Source organism: Gobius niger (assembly GCF_951799975.1).
Source record: "Gobius niger genome assembly, chromosome: 3".
NCBI lineage: Eukaryota > Metazoa > Chordata > Actinopteri > Gobiiformes > Gobiidae > Gobius > Gobius niger.
The window spans coordinates 101466-114540 of NC_136854.1; the positions used below are offsets into that span (position 1 = coordinate 101466).

Consider the following 13075-nt stretch of genomic DNA (forward strand, 5'->3'; position numbering starts at 1 on the left):
TACACCAGGACGACCATAAACCAGGCTTTAGTGTCTTTTGTTTGGAGCCGAGTGGAAACAGCACAGGTTTAGTGTCTCAAAGGTCGAGGGTCAAACTCAGTCAGCTGTGTCTGATTTTCTTCAGTAACTGTAGCAGTAAAGTCAAATACAAACAACACAAACTGTGCTTCAACTTCTATTCAAAATGTTGGGACTCGAACTCACAACGCTGATGATAGAGTAATATTGTGCATTATCCATGTAAACGTAGCCAGTGTTGATGGTGTTAGTTTTGGATGGACTTTGTGCCGATGAGCAGAACCTCGGTGTTTTCACAGTTGAGCTTGAGGACGTTGAGGGAGAACCAGGATTTGATTTTTTCTTCATTGATTTGTCTTTAGTCATTATTATGTTGTTCATAACATGTATCAATAGATGGTTTGGAGTATGGGCGTAAACTCTTATTATTCCCAGTTAGATTCGTCGTAGATACAACAAAGTGTGATGTTTATTTGTCTCTTAGATCTTTCTGAAGCTTCAGTCGTCTCAGCTGGACACATAATGGAGGAGACAGAGCAGAGAGAGGACGGAGCCCCTCACTCTAAAACCACTGACCCCAAAACTCAGAGGTGAGATCCACCACTGTCCAACACGTCACAGACTGACATCGTCTTACAACAATCGTAAAGTCCATTCATCCACCAGGAAACAGAAAAAACTTTCACCAAGTCCAGAGTCTCGTGTCTATGATCCATCATCACCTAAGGACTTCTGTGATGCTCTATATGGACAAAGTATTCAGACACCTCCACTCACATTCCACATCCCGTTCTTCATTCATAGGGTTTAATATGACGCTGGTCCACCCTGTGTAGCTAAAGCATCTTCAACTCTTCCCACCGTGATGTTGGACGAGAAGTCTCTGCTCTAATAAGGTCAGGACTCTGTGCAGGACAATCTAGTCCATCCATGTCTTTATGGACCTGGCTTTCTGCAGTGGGGAACAATCACGTTCAAACAGGAGGGACCATCCCCGAACTGTTCCACAAAGTTAGGAACATGGAACCGTCCAAAATCTCTGAAGTAGCGTTCCTTTAACTGGAACAACGAGGCCACCTGCTGAAGAACAACCCCACACCATAATCCCCTCCTCCAAACTCTACACTTAGCACAATGCAGTCAGTTCTCCTGGCAGTCTCCAAACCCAGATGGTCCATCAGAGCCAGGTGGAGAAGTGTGATTGGTCAGAGAACATCTCTGCTCTAGAGTCCACCACTGAGACAGAAGCTTTGCACTTGGTGATGAAAGGCTCTGATGCAGCTGCTCGGCCTGAAACCCCATGAAGCTCTACACACTGTTCTGAAGCTTCAGGAAGGTTGGAGGTCTGCTGCAAGTGAACGTTCATGTTGTTCCCAGTCGATTCCTCTTTGTTCTAATATCACAGACTTTGTAATATTTAGGAAGTTTCACGCCTGGTGTTGTTTCACAGGAGGCTTCAGTAGCACACTGGACTTCACTGAGCTCCTGACCTGGTTTTTCACAGATGTTTGTAGAAACAGTCTGCAATATCTGGGTTTGATCTTCTACAGCTGTGGTCATGACACTGATAAGAACCTGATTTACATGATGTGGAAGGGCGTCTCAGTACTTTGGCCAATATACTGTATGTTATACACAACCTGACCTCCAGATCCTCTCGTCCCACCTCTGCAGAGACGAACACTGGAACAGGTTTAATGATGACATCCCTCAGTGTGGACCTCAGTGGTCTTCACAGAGACAGAGCAGAATGATGTTTATCTGAGACCAGGACAGTTCCATGTGTTTCACTCAAGTGTAATCTGTGTCTCAGGATCCTCCAGAAACATCGTCCGTCTGAACCTGGTCCCAGCTTTGTCTCCCTCAGAAGCTTCTGGGCTATGGGAGAACCAATGGGGTTCAAGACAAAGATGTGAGTTTCAAGAACTGTTTTTTATGGAGTATAACTAAGTTCAAAAGCACTTTTTGATGGGAATTAAAGGAACTATACCTGATTTGTATCTACTAGTGGAATGATATTAGTTGTGTCCTCCTTTAGCAGATTGTAAACTCAGATATTATGAAAAACACTGTGTATCTAGTTAACACTGTATCAATGTCATGGATGTTCATGGCTGGTTTTGTGCATTTCTGTGACTTTGATCCTGAAAAGTGAAATCGGTGAAATGAGCCGAAAAACACGTCTCAGTGAAGAAATGAGATGCTACAGATATAATAGTAGAGTTACAAGTTCATAAATATAGTTTTTACCCAAAAAATCAGGTATAGTGCCTTTAATGTACAACTAGATTTCGAGTGAAACATTGCAAGCCGATATATTGGCCCGATATCATGGTGATGAAAGAGCTCAGTCAGAGTAAAATTCAAAGAAGGAGCAGCTTTTATTGTAACTCATGAACATATTCAGGATTTTGGGTAAACTGTAGGTTTTCATATGATTTTAGTGAATATAAATGTATGTGCAAGTTAATTCGAAATGATTATGTGATTTCAATGTGATTAAATTTGACCATAATCCATCACAGCCCAGAGTCTGACCCTGGTCCCGTCTGTGAGTCGCTCTGCAGTAACTGGTCGAAGCATCATCCCTTTAACTTTTCCTCAGAGCCGTGAGTTTCCCTGATGTTGTGGATGATAAAGTCATGGACAGATGTGAGTTCTCTGTTGTGTCTCTGTCACAGAGTAGAGCAGGCTCCAGAGCTCAGAGCTCAGCAACATCACACTCAGCTGGACTCCATATTTAAGGTGTGTCCTTCACTGAAGTTTGGAGATGTTCAGATGAATGGACTTGTTTCACACGGATCTGACACTGACTGCATTGGTGTTGTTTCTAATGTGTCTGTGCAGCTTCTGGAGGAGGACATCTTCACTTTTGTCCAGAAGGAGCTGAAGAAGCTCCACAAGGTTCTGAGCACAGATTACCCAGAATGCTTAGAGCCTGATGAGGATGGAGAGGCTTTTCTGAAGATCACTGTGAACTTCCTGAGGAGGAGGCAGCAGAAGGAGCTGGCTGAGCGTCTGTGGAGCAGTAGGTCCATTTCACTCAGTCATTTGATCTTCTCTGAGACTCAGGCTCTGTCTGTGTCTTCATTCAGGGAGATGTTCTGGAGTTCTTCAGCATAAACTGAAGCGTGACCTGCAGCAGAAGTATCAGTGTGTGTTTGAGGGCGTGGCTAAAGCAGGAAGCCCCGCCCTCCTGCAGCAGATCTACACAGAGCTCTACATCACAGAGGGAGGGGCCTCAGAGGTCAACCAGGAACATGAGGTCAGACACATGGAAACAGCCTCCAGGAAAGCAGGCGGAGCAGAGACAGCCATCACATGTGAAGACATGTTTAAAGGCCCCGCGGACACAGAGGCGCCCGTCAGAACAGTGCTGACAAAGGGAGTGGCTGGCATCGGGAAAACACTGCTCACTCAGAAGTTCAGTCTGGACTGGGCTGAAGGCAAAGCCCACCAGGACGTCCAGCTGCTGTTCCCCTTCACTTTCAGAGCACTCAATGTGCTGAAGGACAGGAGCTTCAGCCTGGTGCAGCTGCTCCATCACTTCTTTAGAGCAACAGAAGAAGTGAGCAGCTTTGAAGATCTGCAGCTGCTCTTCATCTTTGACGGTCTGGACGAGTGCAGACTTCCTCTGGACTTCACCCAAACCAAGGCCCTGACGGAGCCCACAGAGAGCGCCTCAGTGGAGGAGCTGCTGGTGAACCTCATCAGGGGGAGCCTGCTTCCCTCCGCTCGCCTCTGGATAACCACACGCCCCGCGGCGGCCAATCAGATCCCTGCTGAGTGCGTCTCCATGGTGACAGAGGTGCGAGGGTTCAGCGACCCACAGAAGGAGCTGTACTTCAGGAAAAGGTTCAGAGACGAGGCCCACACAATCATCTCCCACATCAAGACGTCCCGAAGCCTCCACATCATGTGCTTCATGCCAGTCTTCTGCTGGATCCTCTCCACAGTCCTGGAGCATGTGCTGAAGACCAGAGAGAGAGCAGAGCTGCCCAAGACCCTGACTCAGATGTACATCCACTTCCTGGTGGTTCAGGCCAAAGTCAAGAACATCAAGTATGAAGGAGGATCTGAGACAGACCCACACTGGAGTCCAGAGACCAGGAAGATGGTGCAGTCTCTGGGAAAACTGGCCTTTGAGCAGCTGCAGAAAGGAAACCTGATCTTCTACGAGAGTAACCTGAGCGAGTGTGGGCTGGACGCTGCAGCCGCCTCAGTGTACTCCGGAGTCTTCACACAGGTCTTTAGAGAGGAGCCAGGCCTGTACCAGGACAAGGTCTACTGCTTCATCCATCTGAGTGTGCAGGAGTTTCTGGCTGCTCTTCACGTCCATCAGACCTTCGTCCACACTGGAGTCAACCTGCTCTCCCCAAAAACACAGAAGTCCACTCTGCTCAGAGTCAAACCTAAACTGAAACATCTGCACCAGACGGCTGTGGACCAGGCCTTACAGAGTCCAAACGGACAGCTGGACTTGTTCCTGCGCTTCCTCCTGGGTCTTTCACTGCCAACCAATCAGAGCCTTCTCCAAGGTCTGCTGACACAGACAGGAAGTAGCTCCCAGACCAATCAGAAAACAGCTGAGTACATCAAGCAGAAGCTGAGTGAGGAAGTGTCTGCAGAGAGAAGCATCAACCTGCTCCACTGTCTGAATGAACTGAATGATGGTTCTCTGGTGGAGCAGGTCCAACAGTACCTGAGCTCAGGACGTCTGTCTGAAGGTGGACTGTCTCCTGCTCAGTGGTCAGCTCTGGCCTTCATCTTACTGTCATCAGAAGAAGCTCTGGAGCAGTTTGAGCTGAAGAAATACTGTGCTTCAGAGGAGGCTCTGCTGAGGCTGCTGCCAGTGGTCAAAGCCTCCAACAAAGCTCTGTGAGTGAGGTCTATGTAAGTATGAACCTTCTAAACTTCTCCTAAAACAGTGTCTTCTCTCCAGATTGAGCAGCTGTAACCTGTCAGAGAGCAGCTGTGAAGCTCTGTCCTCAGTCCTCAGCTCCTCTAGTCTGACAGTCCTGGACCTCAGCAACAACGACCTGAAGGACTCAGGGCTGAAGATGTTGTCTGTTGGACTGAAGAGTCCTCACTGTAAACTGGAGCAGCTCAGGTCAGAGGGTTTACTCTTCATCTCTGTGAGTTTGTCATTTCTCTGACTCTGTTTAACCCTGTGTGTTCAGACTGTCAGGGTGTCTGATCTCAGAGGAAGGCTGTGCTGCTCTGGCCTCAGCTCTGAGGTCCAACCCCTCCCATCTGACAGACCTGGACCTCAGCTTCAACCATCCAGGAGACACAGGAGTAAAGCTCCTGACTGCTCTACAGGAGGAGCCCCACTGCTCACTCTCCACTCTCAGGTGAGGACAGTCGTTACACTGTCGTTACACAGTCGTTACACAGTGGTCACACAGTTACTAAACATTTCTTACACAGTTATTACACAGTTATTACACAGTTATTACAGTCGACACAAACAAAGTGTGGATCAGACGATGATTCATTATAATTAGGACGTTATTTTTCTCGTTTTCACATTTTCATGTAATTGTGTTTTATTTGAGTCCATTCAGATTCATTGTGCATCAGTGACAACATTAGCTCATGTTTTGGTGTCGATCTTTAAATAAAACGGAGACGTAACATTCGATCCTCACGTATGTGACAGTTAGCAAGTCGGCTCGTCCAGGAGACTCTTCAGAGTCTGTTAGCATTAGCCTCAAACATCGCACATTCTGATCAATCAGAATGTTCATGTTAAACATTCTGATCAGATGTTTAACTGTCCACATTTAGGTTTCTGTCAACGCCTCTTTAGAAAACATTAATGAATGTCCAGAGCATTAAAGGTTTGACTTCAGATACAAATGAGTGAATAAAAGTGTCGTCTGAGCTAAATGCTAACTCAGATTCAGTTTCTTCTTTTTGTGGCTCAGATTCACATCCAGTGGCCTCGAAAAATCATCTAATTATATGTTAATGATAAAGAAACCACATAAAGGATATCAATGCCATGAAAAGGACAAACTGTACCTCACCATACTTTAGTTTTGTGCTGGGCTTCACTGTTTATTCTTACAGATGTAACGCTCAATTTAAAACAGGTCCCTGATTCCAGGGCGACACAATGACCCTGTAACTGTGAGGCTGTTTAGTTGTTCCTGTGTGACATCATCTGCATGCCCTGTTTAACTGAAGTGTGTTTCCTCAGACTGGATCCTGCTGGACTTGAGTGGTTAAAACCAGGAGTCAAGAAGTGTGAGTATAACGTTCACACAAAGCATTCTGGGTAATGGAGTCTTCATATAAACACTGTCTGCAGTGAGACCCGTTTCATCCCCAGAGAAGTGTCTCCTGCTCAACATGTTTTTACTGAGTTTCTGTTGAAACAACTTTGTCATGTTTTCATTTTCTCACAACGATCAGCAACTGGTTCATTTAAAATTGTATCGTCATGAACAGGTTATTGAGGACAAATGCTTTTCTTTTTTACATTATTTTATTAAGGGGGCTCTGCAATCGTTATACGGGAACTTCAAAAACAGCTTCATATTTTAAAGAATTTGTAACCCCCCAAAACAAAAGTCACATTTTATTTTTGTTTACTGAAAAGATTTGTGAAAAAGCCGAGTCCACACTGGTCAGTCTGCACCCACATGTTTGTTCCTCAGAGTTCACAGGTCGGGAGCATGGCCGTATCTACCATTGAGGTCCATTTTAGCTTCTTTTTTAGCACATTGATAATCCTTTGTAAACACGCGCTTATACAGACGTAAGAGCCTCTAATTCAGATGTGGATGAGCTGGTTCTGGACCTACATGTGTCCACTCTAAAACCCAACCTCATGGAACCTTTGGACCCGAGTGTAAACTGGGCGGAGGCGCGGCTGAGGCGGTGTCCACCCTCACTACAACAGCAGCGCCTTTAGCATGAACCGCACTAAAGTTTCTTTACTCTCTGCCATAAAGAGGGAGGAGCCTGTGCGTGGTCAGACTGACGTGACTTGGAGTTTTCCTCTCAGTCTGATCCGAGGAGTGAGAGGAAGTAGAAGCGTCTGTGGCCTCATCGTTCTCCTCCTCTGCCGCTGAACCCCTGGCTTTGTGTCTGTCTCATGCAGAGACTGTAATGTCCTGCTTAGAAATGATCTTGGCTTTAATGAGAGCTGAAACCAGTGGTTTGACAGTGAGGGCGCCGCAGAGGGGGCGGGGCCAGAGCACAGAGTCCAAACCAGAGTCTGATGTTCAGAATGAGCCGGTCACTGGGACAAAGCAAAACCCTCAGCTTTACCCGTTCACACAAACAGCCTCCAAACGTGTAGGAACCACTGGCCCAGGCTCTTTCTGTGACACAGTCTCTCTGGTCCTAACGTTTCCTCCTCACTGAAGCAGAGGAAGAGATGAAGAGGTTCAAGCAAAGCCAGTTAGTCTTCGGGGTCACAGGGGAAGGAGCTGCAGACGCCTCAGGTTCAGCAACAAAGAGACAGAGACTCATGAAGAAGACGGGAGAGAGAAAGTGCAGCATCCACGGCGTCACTGAAGCTTCTCTCAAAGTCTGACACACTGGGTTTATACATGAACCCGTCTAGTCTCACTCAGTCCAGGTCCAGTCCTTATAGTCCTGGTTTAGTCCTGTAGTCTCTCTCAGTCCAGTCCTTATAGTCCTGGTTTAGTCCTGTAGTCTCACTCAGTCCAGTCCTTATAGTCCTGGTTTAGTGCTGTAGTCTCTCTCAGTCCAGTCCTTATAGTCCTGGTTTAGTCCTGTAGTCTCTCTCAGTCCAGTCCTTATAGTCCTGGTTTAGTCCTGTAGTCTCTCTCAGTCCAGTCCTTATAGTCCTGGTTTAGTCCTGTAGTCTCTCTCAGTCCAGTCCTTATAGTCCTGGTTTAGTCCTGTAGTCTCTCTCAGTCCAGTCCTTATAGTCCTGGTTTAGTCCTGTAGTCTCTCTCAGTCCAGTCCTTATAGTCCTGGTTTAGTCTGTGAACCTGTTCAAGTCTTTAAATATTCTTAAATCAGTAATTTACAGGAACTAAACTAAAGTTACACCTTCATGAGTCTGAGACGTGTTTTGTTCCTGATAAAGCACTTTCTAAGAGTTTAAATGTAAATGTTCATTATGTTTCTTTATCTGCGACAGCGCGACACAAACAAGAATTCAAGTTTTAATATGAAAGAAAATGTTTGTTAAATGTGACTTCAGAACATTCCAGGTTATGTGTGGCTACGTCACAAGAGAAACTAAACTGAAACATAAATAAATGAGCTCAGCTTCACTCAGACGATCCTGTGAAGCCTTTGGAACAGAAGCATTTTTACAGAAACAATAATTAAAGCTCCTGTTTTATTCTATTGTCGGGGTGAAATGTTACAAACTGTGGCTTAAAAATGTGCAGTTTCTTCACTTTTATTTTTAGTGAAACAATAATTAAATCGATCATGTATTTATTGATATATTTATATTTGAATCTTTGATTCCATTTCAAATCAATATAAATGTCATTCTCCTCTAAAGAGTGAACAGGGACTAACTGCTGCTGTGTTTTCTCTCCGCCAGATTTCACTGAACTCTCTCTGGATCCAAACACAGCTCAGATAAAACTCAAATTGTCTGACAACAACAAGAAGGCCACATGTGTGAGAGAAGTTCAGCCGTATCCAGGTCATCAGGACAGATTTGAGTACTGGCCTCAGCTTCTGTGTGACTCTGGTCTGACTGGGCGCTGTTACTGGGAGGTCCAGTGGAGAGGATGGGTTTCTATATCAGTGTCTTACAGAGGAATCAGGAGGAAAGGAGGAGGTTTTGACAGTGGGTTTGGATACAATGATCAGTCCTGGAGTCTGTACTGCTCTGAAGATGGTTTCTCTGTTTGGCATGAAAACAATCAAACCCCCCTCCCTCAGCGCGGCTCCTCCTCTGGGACAGTAGGGGTGTATGTGGACTGTGCTGCTGGCTCTCTGTCCTTCTACACAGTCTCCTCTGAGGAACTGATCCACCTCCACACCTTCAACACCACCTTCACTCACACCCTGATCCCTGGGTTTAGGCTCTGGACTTACGGCTCCTCAGTGTCTCTGTCAGACTGAGGATCAGAGTCTCAATTATACAGATGAGTTTCAGTCACATGACCTTTTCCTGAGGACGTTTTGTTAAACTCATCAATAGGTTTAGCAGAATAAGTGAGACTTTGATTTTCCAGTTTGTTGAACAAAGTTGAACTGAAGACTCTGCCTCCAAGCGCATTTTAAAATAACTAAACCGTATGAAGGGAAACTCTCGGTCACGTGTTTGTCTTTTTCTGAATCCTTTTGTTCCAGAATCCTGAGTTCAACATCTTTCATTAAAACCACTCAATAAATGAATGAATAACATTGATTTAAATAAGTGATGAATGTAAAGTGGATTTATCATTAGCACTGATTATTTGCACATGTTAAAGTGCATGTTTAAAGCAGATGGAGACATTTTAAAGCAAACAATCAAACCTTGAAATGTTTACAGTATGTACAGCATGCCCACTGTCACACCCTCCCTGACCACCAGGGGGCGCCGTGGTTCTTCATGCATCACACCAGAGCTCTGACTGCACGAGTAGAAAGACGCAGAAAGACTGACTGACAATGTGGGGAAACAATTACAAATCCAATACTCATCCTGTTTTCCTACTCCAAAAAAAGTCAATAAGAATCATCACTAAAGCAGATTTCTATCACCAACTAACCCTGTCTTTGTAGAGCTAAACCTACTGAAAACCCATGCTCTTGTTGATCTAAATACATTAGTAATAGTTTACAAAGCACATAATAATCTTCTCACGTCCAGGAGCTTTTTGAACACAGGAAAAGTCAGAATAACAGTATAATAAAAGTGGATGTATTTCTGTGAGAGGTGTTAATCTGTGGAACGACCTGGAAGATCAGTTAAAACTGTCACAAACAGCCAAAGCTTTCAAAAAGTTGTTTAAATCTACTAAAATTCAAGAATATATAAGCTTAGGATGAATAAAGGAAGAAAAGAAAGTGAAAAGACTTCAATAGATCCATAACGGGTGAATATAGATGGAAATCACATGATTTAGTTTCAAATAAATGAACATAAAACAAAATGTATATTTACATTTATGTTGGAATATTGAAATGTCTGTTATTAACTCTAGATACATGTTTATTTCTCTTCTGTTTGACACTTGATATTGTTCATTATAAATGTGTATAAGTCTGTAAACTGAGTTCGGCACAATAAGTTTTCACTTCAGCCTAAACCCTTTCGGTCGTGTTGTTCACAAAGAACTGGAAATGTTTGTTTAATGTTTAAAGGAATGAAGTGACCGAATAAACTACTACTACTACTACTACTACTACTACTACTACTACTACTACTACTACTACTACTACAGCTACTACTGCTACCACTGCTACTACTGCTACTACTACTACTACTGCTGCTGCTACTACTATTACTACTACTAACACTACTACTACTACTCTAAACGGTTCCATCATTATGTTCATGATGTGTCAAAGTCAAAGCCAAACATTTATTTTCATTCAACATTATTCATCACCAAAATCAAGTCCAACCTTTAAACCGGGCCATGTACTTTTGTGTTCATTGTATTTTACATTTTAAAAACCATATGCAAAATAAAAATGGCGTTTTACATCTTGTGTCCTGTTGCAAAATAAACCAATACTGACTCTTATGTTTTTTCATTTGTCTATATCAGACATTCACTTGATAATACACACGGCCAACAAAGGAAATACAACAACCTTTATTGATTAGGATGAATCCTTTTCTGAGTCGAACACCCGGAAGTGAAAGTGTCTTGATGAGGAGAATGACGCTAATTAAACTTTAGTGGATCTGAGACTCTTAGAGAAAAGATCAATTGTAAACATTATTGATCAGTGATCAGCATCTGGCTTTCGCTCTGCTCACGTTTACAAACACTTTGTGCGCTCTGGCCACGTGACACACGATGATTCCAGGAGAACATCTGTACGTGTGCGCTCCTGCCAGATGTGCTCAGTGCGTTCTGTGGACACATCGCGGCTCAGACTCGGTGTGCGAGGACTAAACCAGACTGGCAGAAACAGGTGTGTAAAGATGGCCACGGTACAAGTGCCTGTGCCGACCTATTGCTCTACAAAGCCAGCAGGGGGGGCTGGAGTGTTCGCTCTGTATATACAGAGCCTCTCCAAAGTATTCACACACCCTGAACTTCTGCACATTTGTCATGTTTACCATAAACATAAAGATTTTATTTAGATTTTTTTAATGAACGTTCACACACAAGTAACAGACGCTGTGAAGGGAAAGCAAAATGAAACATGATTCTGTTATTTTTTCAGGAAAGTGAAAAGTGAGGCGTGCATAAGTATCATACAGATGAATGAATACTTTGTGAACCCCCTTTTGTCTTCTGGGGTCTGACTCTACAAGATTAGCACATGTAGAGACTGACATTTTAGCCCATTTCTCTTTACAAAACAACTCCAGCTCTGTCACATTAGAAGGAGAGCGTTTGTGAACAGCAGTTTTCACATTAATCCACAGATTTTCAATAGGATTTAGGTCAGGACTGTGACTGGGCCATTCTAACACATTAATATATTTGTATTGAACCATTCCATTGAAGATTTATCTTTGTGTTTAGGGTCATTGTCCTGCTGAAGGTGAATCTCCACCTCAGCCTCAGTTCTCTTGTGACTCCAGCAGGTTTTCCTCCAAAATGTCCCTGTATTTGGCTCTATCCATCCTCACAACTATTCTTACAATCTCCCCAGTCCCCGCTGAAGAAAAGCAGCCCCACAGCATGATGCTCCCCCCCATATCTGACACTGGGGATGGTGCACTTAGAACCATGAGCAGTGTTAGGTTTGCTTCATACATAACGTTTTGTCTCATCTGACCAAAGCTCCTTCTTCCACATGGAGCTGTGTCCTCCATATGACTTCTACAAACTTCAGACGGGATTTCTTATGGCCTCCTTTCAATAATGGCTTTCTTCTTCCACTCGTCCATGAAGGCCAGATTTGTGTAGATACGACTTATAGTTGTCCCATGTACAGATTCCCTTCTTGGCTGTCTGAGCTCCTTTAAACAGTGAGTTTTGTAGAATTATATGCTTCACATTATACACAAAATTACACACAAAGCTTCAAAAGACAAACCTTGTAGGTCTTCTTGAGGTTCTCCCACTTTTTAGCTGCTCTGTCAGGGCTGATCTGGCGGCTAAGCCCCATTTCCTTTACTATCACCATGAAGCAACAATACATAAAAATTAATGTAATACTAGTAGACGTTTTAACATACTGTAACTAATCTTTCATAATGGTCGTCCTACCATCCAGCCGCTGCAGCAGAACGGGCGGGCCGGAGGTGCTCACTGGATCTCCATCGTTTGTAGGACCGACCGGGTGCTATTCAGAAGAAGCAAATCAATGTGGAAAATAAAGTTTCAGAGGCACATCTATTTTTTTTACTGGTTGCCTGTGTATTAATATGCACCGTACCATTAAAAAAACGTATACATGCAATGAAATTATTGGGCGTGGTCATGACCAGGCCGCAACTGAGAGTCCATTTTCAGCAAATTTCAAAGCGTCTGCGTGAAGAGAACCCCGGCTTTGGGTCCGTTTGCCCGAATAAATCTGAGTTCTCGGCCCACGCCTAACTCGGATTACACTTACTACAATCTCAGGCTAGAAGTCCCTGCCGAGCTTCTTATTGTTTCTGGGGTTACCTTATTTAACGTCTTGGTGGTCGAATGGGGGACTCCCAGAACTGTAGTAAGGATTAGTAGTCTAACCTAAGACTCCTGGTACATTCACTAACCCACACTCAAGAATCCCACTCCCAGTAAAGAATAAGAACTTATATTGTCAACCACAACAGTAGGCATCACACGGGATCAGCTCCGTAGGCAAACCTTTAATTGAATCAGGCTCCAATCGTGTGCTCTGGAACTCTTTTCAGGTTGAGCCACCTCGCCCCAATCCGATAAACAAATCAGGAGAGTGATGGCCCCGAGATCAGGTATACCTGTGAGTCGTCAGCCAAGTAGAA

At 44.1% G+C, this 13075-nt stretch overlaps 1 pseudogene across 1 annotated transcript in view; it reads left to right on the top strand.

Annotated features, from left to right (window-relative positions):
- Positions 1-506: 506 nt before the first annotated feature.
- Positions 507-13075, top strand: part of LOC306960540 — a 30851-nt pseudogene continuing 18282 nt past the window's right edge. The window contains exons 1-8 of the transcript XR_013794318.1: positions 507-608; positions 1832-1930; positions 2544-2627; positions 2700-2763; positions 2866-3046; positions 3114-5128; positions 5199-5372; positions 6224-6270. The product of XR_013794318.1 is annotated as an uncharacterized misc_RNA (transcript). The remainder of the gene's footprint in view (positions 609-1831; positions 1931-2543; positions 2628-2699; positions 2764-2865; positions 3047-3113; positions 5129-5198; positions 5373-6223; positions 6271-13075) is intronic.